Source organism: Coptis chinensis, unplaced genomic scaffold (genome assembly GCF_015680905.1).
Source record: "Coptis chinensis isolate HL-2020 unplaced genomic scaffold, ASM1568090v1 utg157_pilon_pilon, whole genome shotgun sequence".
In the NCBI taxonomy this organism is placed as follows: Eukaryota; Viridiplantae; Streptophyta; class Magnoliopsida; order Ranunculales; family Ranunculaceae; genus Coptis; species Coptis chinensis.
In genome coordinates, this window is record NW_028238108.1 from 94,038 (window position 1) to 102,864 (window position 8,827).

An 8,827-nucleotide genomic window follows, 5' to 3' on the forward strand; every position below is an offset into this window, starting at 1 on the left:
GTATAATCTTCGTTTTACTCTCATTAACTTTGGATAGATTGATAATCTTAGTAAACGCTAATTCTAAAGAACTAGGAGTGGAACGAATTCTCTACTCCACTTAGTGCAATAGCATCGAAAGTGTAGAAAACTTTGATAATATAAGCACAAAATAGTTTTAGTTTTACTTGCGTTTGAGTTTCGTCATTTATGCGTAGGTAAAACTATTCGTTTTACCTTTTATCAAAACACAACATCTACATTAGCGCCGTCTGCCGGTTCGTTTCCTTGAGAAAACAACAAAAAGAACACTTACTCTTTTCTCAAGCCCACGAAGTTGGTCAAAGCCACCATGGATACATCCCTTCAAATATTGGCAGAACAAATGAAGACGTTACAAGACGCTTTCACCACCTTACAACAAGAGAATCAAACGATGCGTGACCAGGCCACCTCCAACGCCAACAACAGCACCACAGAAGCAGTGGAGAACAACGCCGTCGCAGCCCTCACCAACACCACCAACCAACGCTTAGAAGACTTCTCCCAAAGATTAGAGAAGTCAAACAAAAAAGCCAGCGCGATCCAGATCGCTCAGAAGATGCTACAAAAGTACAAGGCATCACCATTCACCACAAAAATCAGAGGCAAGCATCCTCCTTTAGAGTTCATCCAGCCAAAATTCCCGTTGTACGACGGTAGCTTTTGCCCAGGCGAGCACGTAGCTCGCTTCAGTCAAATCCTTGCACTCTACAGCCATCCGGACTACGACTACCTGAAGTGCAAAATCTTTCCAGCCAGTTTGAAGGACAGAGCAATAGACTGTTTTTACACACTCCCTCCTGATTCGATTAGCAACTTCGACAAGCTAGCTGAGACGTTCGCAGCAGAGTTACTCCACAACATAAAGAAGCGAGCCGACCTAGACTCTTTGTTCCAGCTCAAGCAAGCTCATGGCGAAACGATCCGCGTCTTCCTAGGACATTTTAAGAAGGACCTCCTCTCGCTAGAATCAGGACTCAGTGACGGCTTTGCAATTTCTGCGTTCACAAACGCCCTTTTAGACGACTCTGACCTAGCAGGGTCCCTCATGCGCAACAAGCGAAAACCTCGGGGGCGACACGTATCCGCGAGTCGACAAAGTATATCAAAATCTGAAGAATGGATGGCCCAAATAAGTAAGGCAAAAAGGTCCTCGCAGTTAGCAATGAGCAAGACCCCAAGGAAATCAAGCAATATTCAGCCAACAACAACAACAACAACAACAACAACAAGAGATCCAACTCCAGCAAGCCTTCGTACACAAAGAGGGCATTCTCCAACTTGTCTAGGACGCCGAGTCAGATCCTGAAGAAGATATATACAGCACCATACTTCAAACCCAACATCAACAAGGTCATCGCCATACCAGAACATCCATACTGCCATTTCCACAAGCTCCACCACCATGACACCAATGATTGTTGGAGCTTCAAGCACTACCTCTAAGACTTAGTGGAGGATGGCAAATTGAAAGAGTTCCTGCCAAAAAGCGACCTAAGGCACAAGCTGGATGCCAACCGCCCATAAAAGCGGGAGCCGCGACAAGAACGACACGACAACAACAAAAGGAAGGAGAGCGACCAAAGACGACGATCTAAATTTCCAGGTCGGTCAAGGCATAACAGAAGACAACACTCCTCCGACCACGATGAGGAGAAAGTAATCGACATGATTACAGACACCTCAAACGACGAAACCTCAGGTCGGGAGAAACGCAAAAGAGTAGGAGCGCTTTAAGAAATCTACCACCTCTCACACAAAGCTAAGGTGATCAAGCCCACCAACCCTCAAACAACAACAACAATTTCATTCACTGAAGAGGATCTAGACAATGATGCCCTGGTAGGGCACGTCAAAATCAACAGGTGGACAGTCAAAAGAGTCCTCATCGACCAAGGCGGCTCGTGCGACATACTCTTCTATCAAACTTACAAGGACATGCACCTGCCAGACTCGGTGATGATAGAATCAAATGCACCGCTCTATGGGTTCAATGGAGATCGCACAGATGCCATTGGAGATGTCATCCTACTAGTCTCCATTGGAGAAAAGGAAGACATGGTCAAAACTTCAACATGCTTTAGTATGATCGATGTCAGGTCCTCCTACACTGCCATTCTAGGTTGCCGGTGGATTCACAAGATCCAAGCAATCCCATCAACCCTACATCAGGTCCTGCGATTTTTCGGTCCCAGAGGCATCATGGAGCTCAGAAGCAACCAACTAGAAGCTCACCGGTGCAATCATGTCACCACAACGACCTCACCCAAGCCCCAAGGCGTTGAAGACAAAGACTTCGCAAAGAAGCAAGATCCTCAAACATCCAGCCCTCCAACAACTGCAACAGACAAGCTCAAAGGGAAACAAGCTCAAATAGAGCCAATTGAACAAGTCAATTTGGCCACAACTGATGACCCAAAATTTGTTTATGTTGGGGCTGATTTAGACCCAAAGCTCAAGGAGCAACTTGTCAAATTTCTATCTCTCAATAAAGATGTTTTTGCTTGGTCATATATCGATATGCCAGGAATCGACCCTCAGGTTGCTTGCCACAAGTTAAATGTAGATCCAACTGTCAAGCCTATCAAACAACGACCTAGGAAACTAGCACTCAAGTTTCAAAAAGCCATCAACGAAAAGATAGAAAAACTCAAAAATATGGGATTCATCAGAGAAGTCGAGTACCCGACCTGGCTAGCCAACATTGTAGCCGTTCCAAAGAAGAATGGTCAGGTACGACTCTGCATAGACTTCACCAACGTCAACAAGCACTGCCCAAAGGACAGCTTTCCCCTACCAAGGATCGACATACTAGTAGATCAAACTTGCGGACATGAGCTCTTATCATTTATAGACGCATACAGTGGATACAACCAAATACCGCTTGCAGAGGACAACCAAGAAAAGACGTTCTTCATAACCGAGCATGGTACGTTCTGCTATAACGTCCTACCATTCAGCCTGAAGAACGCAGGTGTGACATACCAAAGACTGGTCACCAAAATGTTCAAAGACCTGCTAAGAGACACTATGGAAGTCTACATAGACGACATGGTGGTCAAGAGCAAAAAGGCAGGCGATCACATCTCCCACCTGCAAGAGGCCTTTGAACGACTTCGCCAAAACAAGATGAAGCTCAACCCAGTCAAATGCGTATTCAGAGTAGCCTCAAGGAAATTCTTAAGATACCTCGTTTCACAAAGACGCATTGAAGCAAACCCATAACAAATACAAGCTCTCCTTGAAATGCTAGAACCAACCACAAAGCAACAAATCCACAAATTATCTGGCATAGTTTCAGCCTTCAACATGTTCATCTCAAGAACATCTGACAAGTGCAGGCCATTCCTGCAAATACTCAAAAAGGGCGCAACATTCACATGGACAGACGAGTGCCAGCAAGCCTTCAACAACCTGAAAGCTTATTCATCAACCCCACTCGTCCTATCCAAACTACAATAAGGTGAAACACTGGGGTTGTACCTTGCAACTACCGACTTTGCAATCAGCTCAGTTCTTTTTCGCGAACATGATGGAGTCGAAAAGCCGGTCTATTTCACCAGCAAGACATTGGTAGATTCAGAAAAGCACTACTCTCCGATGGAGAAAATAATGTTTTCATTACTCTACTCAGCTCGGAAGTTCCGACCTTACTTCCAATCCCACAGCATTAAGGTCATCACCAAAGTACCCATTAAGCAAATATTGAGTTCCAACAACAAAACAGCCCGCATGGCCAAATGGGCTGAAGAACTCGGAGAACATCACATCGACTTCGTGCCTAGAACGTCTCGCAAAGGTCAGGTCGTTGCTGATTTCTTGGTAGATTTCCCAGTCGAGGACATCAACTTGGAACCCGAGCCCCTCACTTCACTCCATCAACAAGCCACCCCAGACACATGGCACCTCTACGTAGATGGAGCGTGCAACAACAATGGCGATGGTAGAACTGGGGCTGTTTAACTTCACGGAAGGAACCGGCTACAAAAATCAATCAAGATCGATTTTTGCAACGCGTCAACAACGGCCGAATATCTGAAGCATTAATCACAGGCCTCCACATGGCACAGCAGCTACAAGTCCCGAAGCTTAAGGCTTACAGTGACTCCCAGCTAATCGTCAAACAGATCACCAAAGAATATGTCACTAATGGAGCAAACCTGGCAAAGTACGCTCAAGTCGTTAATGACCTCATCAGATCGTTCAAAACGTTCTCATTGGAGCACATTCCCAGGGAGGATAACAGATATGTTGACAGTCTGGCTTTCCTAGCCTCAAAGACACAAGAAACATGTCCGACCACAGTCTACATTGACATCCTGGAAAGACCCGCATACCAAAAAGAAAGTGTCAACAGCCTCACTGGCTTTCAGCCCTCTTCCGAAGAAGAAATCAATCAATCTTAGATAGGCCCATTCTTGAAGTACATCTTACATGGCGAGCTCCCATCAGAGACAAAGAACACTCGTGCCATATAATTTCGAGCTCCCAGATACACCGTAATCAACGGACGATTATTCCGCAAATCCGTGGGAGGGGCCCACCTAAGGTGCATAACGCCACTCTAAGGCCAGCTCATTTTGACAAAATCCACAAAGGTGAATGCGGCAACCATGCAAGCGCAAGATCTCTGGCACATAAAGCAATAGCCCAAGGGTATTATTAGTCAGGCATGTTAGAGGCAAAAAGGTACGTTCTTAAATGGCTCCAATGTCAAACATTTGGCCACAACCACTTAAGTCTAGCAAGGGAATTGATCAACATAGCCAGCCCATGGCCTTTCCACATGTGAGGGCTAGACATCATGGGACCATTTATCCCACAAAAGAGAGCAGGGCTCAAATACGTCCTAGCAGCCACAGATTACTTCACCAAGTGGGTTGAAGCAATCCCACTAATCTAAGTCAAGGAAGTCAATGTCATCAACTTCATGTGGACTAATATCATCACAAGATTTGGTCTACCCCATACCCTTGTCATGGACAACGGAACCCAATTTGTTGGTACACAAGTCAAGGCTTTTCTACAAAAATGGCGCATCACTCAAGCATTTTCTCACCTAGATATGACAAAGCAATGGTCAAGCAAAGGCCACAAACAAGGCCATCAAAGAAAACCTCCAAAAGAAGTTGGAAAGCAAGAAAAGCCAATGGCCAGAGCAGCTAGAGAACATTCTATGGGCATACAGAACAACAGCCAAAGCCAGTACAAATGAGTCTCCTTTCACACTTTGCTTCGGAACAGAAGCAGTAATACCATCAGAACTCACACTCACAACCACACGTTCTGACATCGTCGAATCAGGAGACAATGACACCATCTTGTCAAAAGAAGTGGATCTCCTAGAGGAACAAAGAGAATCAGCTGCAATTTCCCTAGCTCGGTACCACCAAACGATCCAACGATCTTACAACAAGACGGTCGTCCCAAGATCTTTTCAAGCTGGAGACCTAGTCCTCAAAAAGACACTAGCTCCAGCCAAGCTCGACCCAACATGGGAAGGCCCCTACATTGTTGACAAAGTCGTTGGAAATGGCGCATACTGGATCAAAACTCAGCTCGGTTGCTTCCCCAACCTTGAAATACAGCTCTCCTAAAGCGATTTTATCAATAAGTTTTTTTTCTCTCTCTCCAGCTCATAAGTCGATATAAATAAAATTTCATCAACATTTCAAATACTAATGTCATTTTTGCATTACATGAGTACAATGCATCTCACACCACGCAACCCGACCTAGGGCATCACAATGTCAGGTCGTACATCAAAGGCGGAGTCTCCAACGACTAAACTACAACCACGCAGTGGTTAAATATCAATCAATTCAAACAAGGTCCCCCAAAAGGACCCTAAATCAACTTAACACAAACACCAAGGTTAAGTATGATTCAACTGTAATTGCCACTCAAAGGCCAATTATCAAACAAATACAATCTAGAGGACCCCCAAAGGGACCCCAAGTCAACTTAAGACCTCACAAAGGGTTTAAGTTAGACTCAAATATAATAGCCACTCAAAGGCTAATTATATCAATCAGAAGTTCTCCCAAAAGGAACGACTCAGGGCATACACCTTGGGACAAGATGAAGCCTAGGTGCCAACTACGCAAATATATCGTCGTACACAAACACTTTACGACTGTAACAATCAGATGACCTAACAAAGTCAAGCAGTTCATCAGTACGACTACTATGCAACACAGGTCATCAAACAACAAATCAAAAGCAACGAAAGCAATCAAATGCATGCTTCAAGCCAATTCCAACAAGTAAGTAATTTAAATATTTCTACTTACATACAATTTCGGTTAGATACATGAGGCCCCAGGTTATCCCACGAAAACGACCTCAGTATCCCCATATATATATATATATATATATATACAATATCAGTATCAACTCGGACAAAAAGAAAATATTGTTCAAACACTTTACCCACGTCACAAACAACCAAGAACAAACACAAGAAGATAAGTTAACAAACGGAAGATTCTCCACATTCAAAGGCTCCAGTGGTCCACCCCCTTCACCTACTAGGCCACTAGCCGGATCAACAACAACTTCATAAACGTCCGAGACAGAAACAACAGAAGGAACAGCTAGAGGTACAGATGGAATAGCATCTAGGTCGGATGGCAGGTCAGATCGTCTACTAGCATCTGCACCAGTATCTTCAACAGACATTGTTGCAGCCCCACTTTCAACTGACATCTTCAGGAGCTCATACCTACAATCTAGATCCAAATAATCATCTACTAGAACGTAGGTATCACCATCGTCCACCAAATCAACCAGGTTGTTATACTCAGTTTCAGCTCGTTCAGCAACAGCCCGCGCCTTCTTACACTCGGCAACCCACTGCTGAACCTCCAGCTTTGCAAAGTCAAGAGAAGGTTGCAACAGAGTCACTTTCCCACCAAGCTCTTGCACCTGAGTCCTCATCCCTGCGACCTCAGCCCTCTCCACCTGTTGCTCGGCCATCAACTTGCCATAAGCCTTCTTGCTGGCATCCAACTCCCTCTTGTATATATCAGAGATAGATGCCAGCTCCCTCAACTTTCTGTACATGGCCAGAACCTGACAAATGACAAATTAAGATCAGAACGGTTCAATAAAGACAAAGCACAAAGAAAACATGCTCAGAACGGAAGAGCACTCACATAGCACAACAACTGTTCCATCTCCTTGAGATTCACATCAAGACTCTTCCCATCAAGTTTACGCCTATCTCCTAGGGCTGGCAATGGGTTGGATCAGTCTGGATATATGCAAATCCAAAACCGATCCATTTTTTAACAATACAGACCCAGAACCGGACTCGACCCGAATGGATATTTTAGTTAGAGAACCAGAACCGAACCGAAAACTTTTTTTGATTCCGGATCAGATCCATTCTTAACCAATAAGCTCAATTTCAACCCGGTGAACCGAGTTTTTTATAATTGAATCCTAATTTTCGTTATATAAATATTAAATAATTTTTTTTCGTTAAACACAAACACAAGGTAACAAATCCAAAAGGCATAAGGAATAATTTGAAATCCAAATTTGTAAGGGAGGATTTTCTTTTAGATAGAAACCATCTTTTTATTATGTTAAAAATATATCGTAATATTACATATGTATTTTGCATATCTTATTTTGGAACTTTAAATATTGCAATATTGCGGTAATAGAAATATATGGTGGAGGAAAATTAGGAAGAATAAGACTAAAAAATTTAATCGGATCAGGCCCATAACGGTTCGGTACATACTTAATCTAGAACCAATCTAATAAGAGTCTGGTTCTGATTTTCAAGACCCAGAACCGATCCAATATGCTAACTACCTGTCCTAGACCCGCTTTTATTGGTTCGGATCGGATCGGGTATCAGTTCTTACCCGACCCATTGCCAGCCCTACTATCTCCATCAAGAACAATGTTATCCAACAGCCTTCCAGCAACCAAGGTAGACTTGAAGCTGCAATCCCCATTCTTCACAAACTTCTTCAGACAAGTAACAAGGTCCTCATACATGACGAGCCTGCTCAGAACGTCATCATCACTCTTCTCACTTGGGTCCGCATTTCCTGACCCCTTGCACTGTTCAGCAGCAGGCTCAAGATCATTAACTTTCTTCTTTCCACGGGCCTCAGCCACCCCAACATCAGCACCCAGATCAATCAAGTTCATCCTCTTTAGAGGTACCCGACCTGAAGAAGTACGACCCTCAGCAGTACTAGGTCGTTCAGCAAACTCAGTTCGGGCCCTCTTAGCCCCCTCCGACTCAACCACTTTGGAGCGCCTTTTCAGAATAGGCCTCCGAAACGAAGTGGGGGCATCACCTTCTCCACCAGCACTTCCAGCACCCACATCTCCAGAGGATAAGCAGTTGGATGCAGAACGTCTTCCGTCCCCCATCTCAGAGCGTTGGGATGCCAAACGACTTGCGTCACCCAACTCAGAGCGTTAGGTTGCCAAATGGTTTGCGTCACCGAACTCAGAGCGTCTGGATGAAGAACGGCTTTCAGAAGCCACTCCAGCCATCCTAGACTCCCCAGCACGGCTATCACCATCCCCTCCAGCCTTTTCCCTCCAAAAATAGGTGCTTTCTTTTGACTCTCCCTCTCTATAACAGAATCCGAGCTAGAATCAGAAATATCAACCACTACTTTGCGAGCCCTCGCCTTTTGCTCCAGCCTCTTACGGTTGATTTTCTTTCCTCCACGCCTCTTAAAATAATGAGCTACCTCCCCCAGCAAAGCTCGTTTCTCCTCCAAACTCAAACAAGCAAACCTTTCAATAACATCGGCCTTAGTACGAAAAC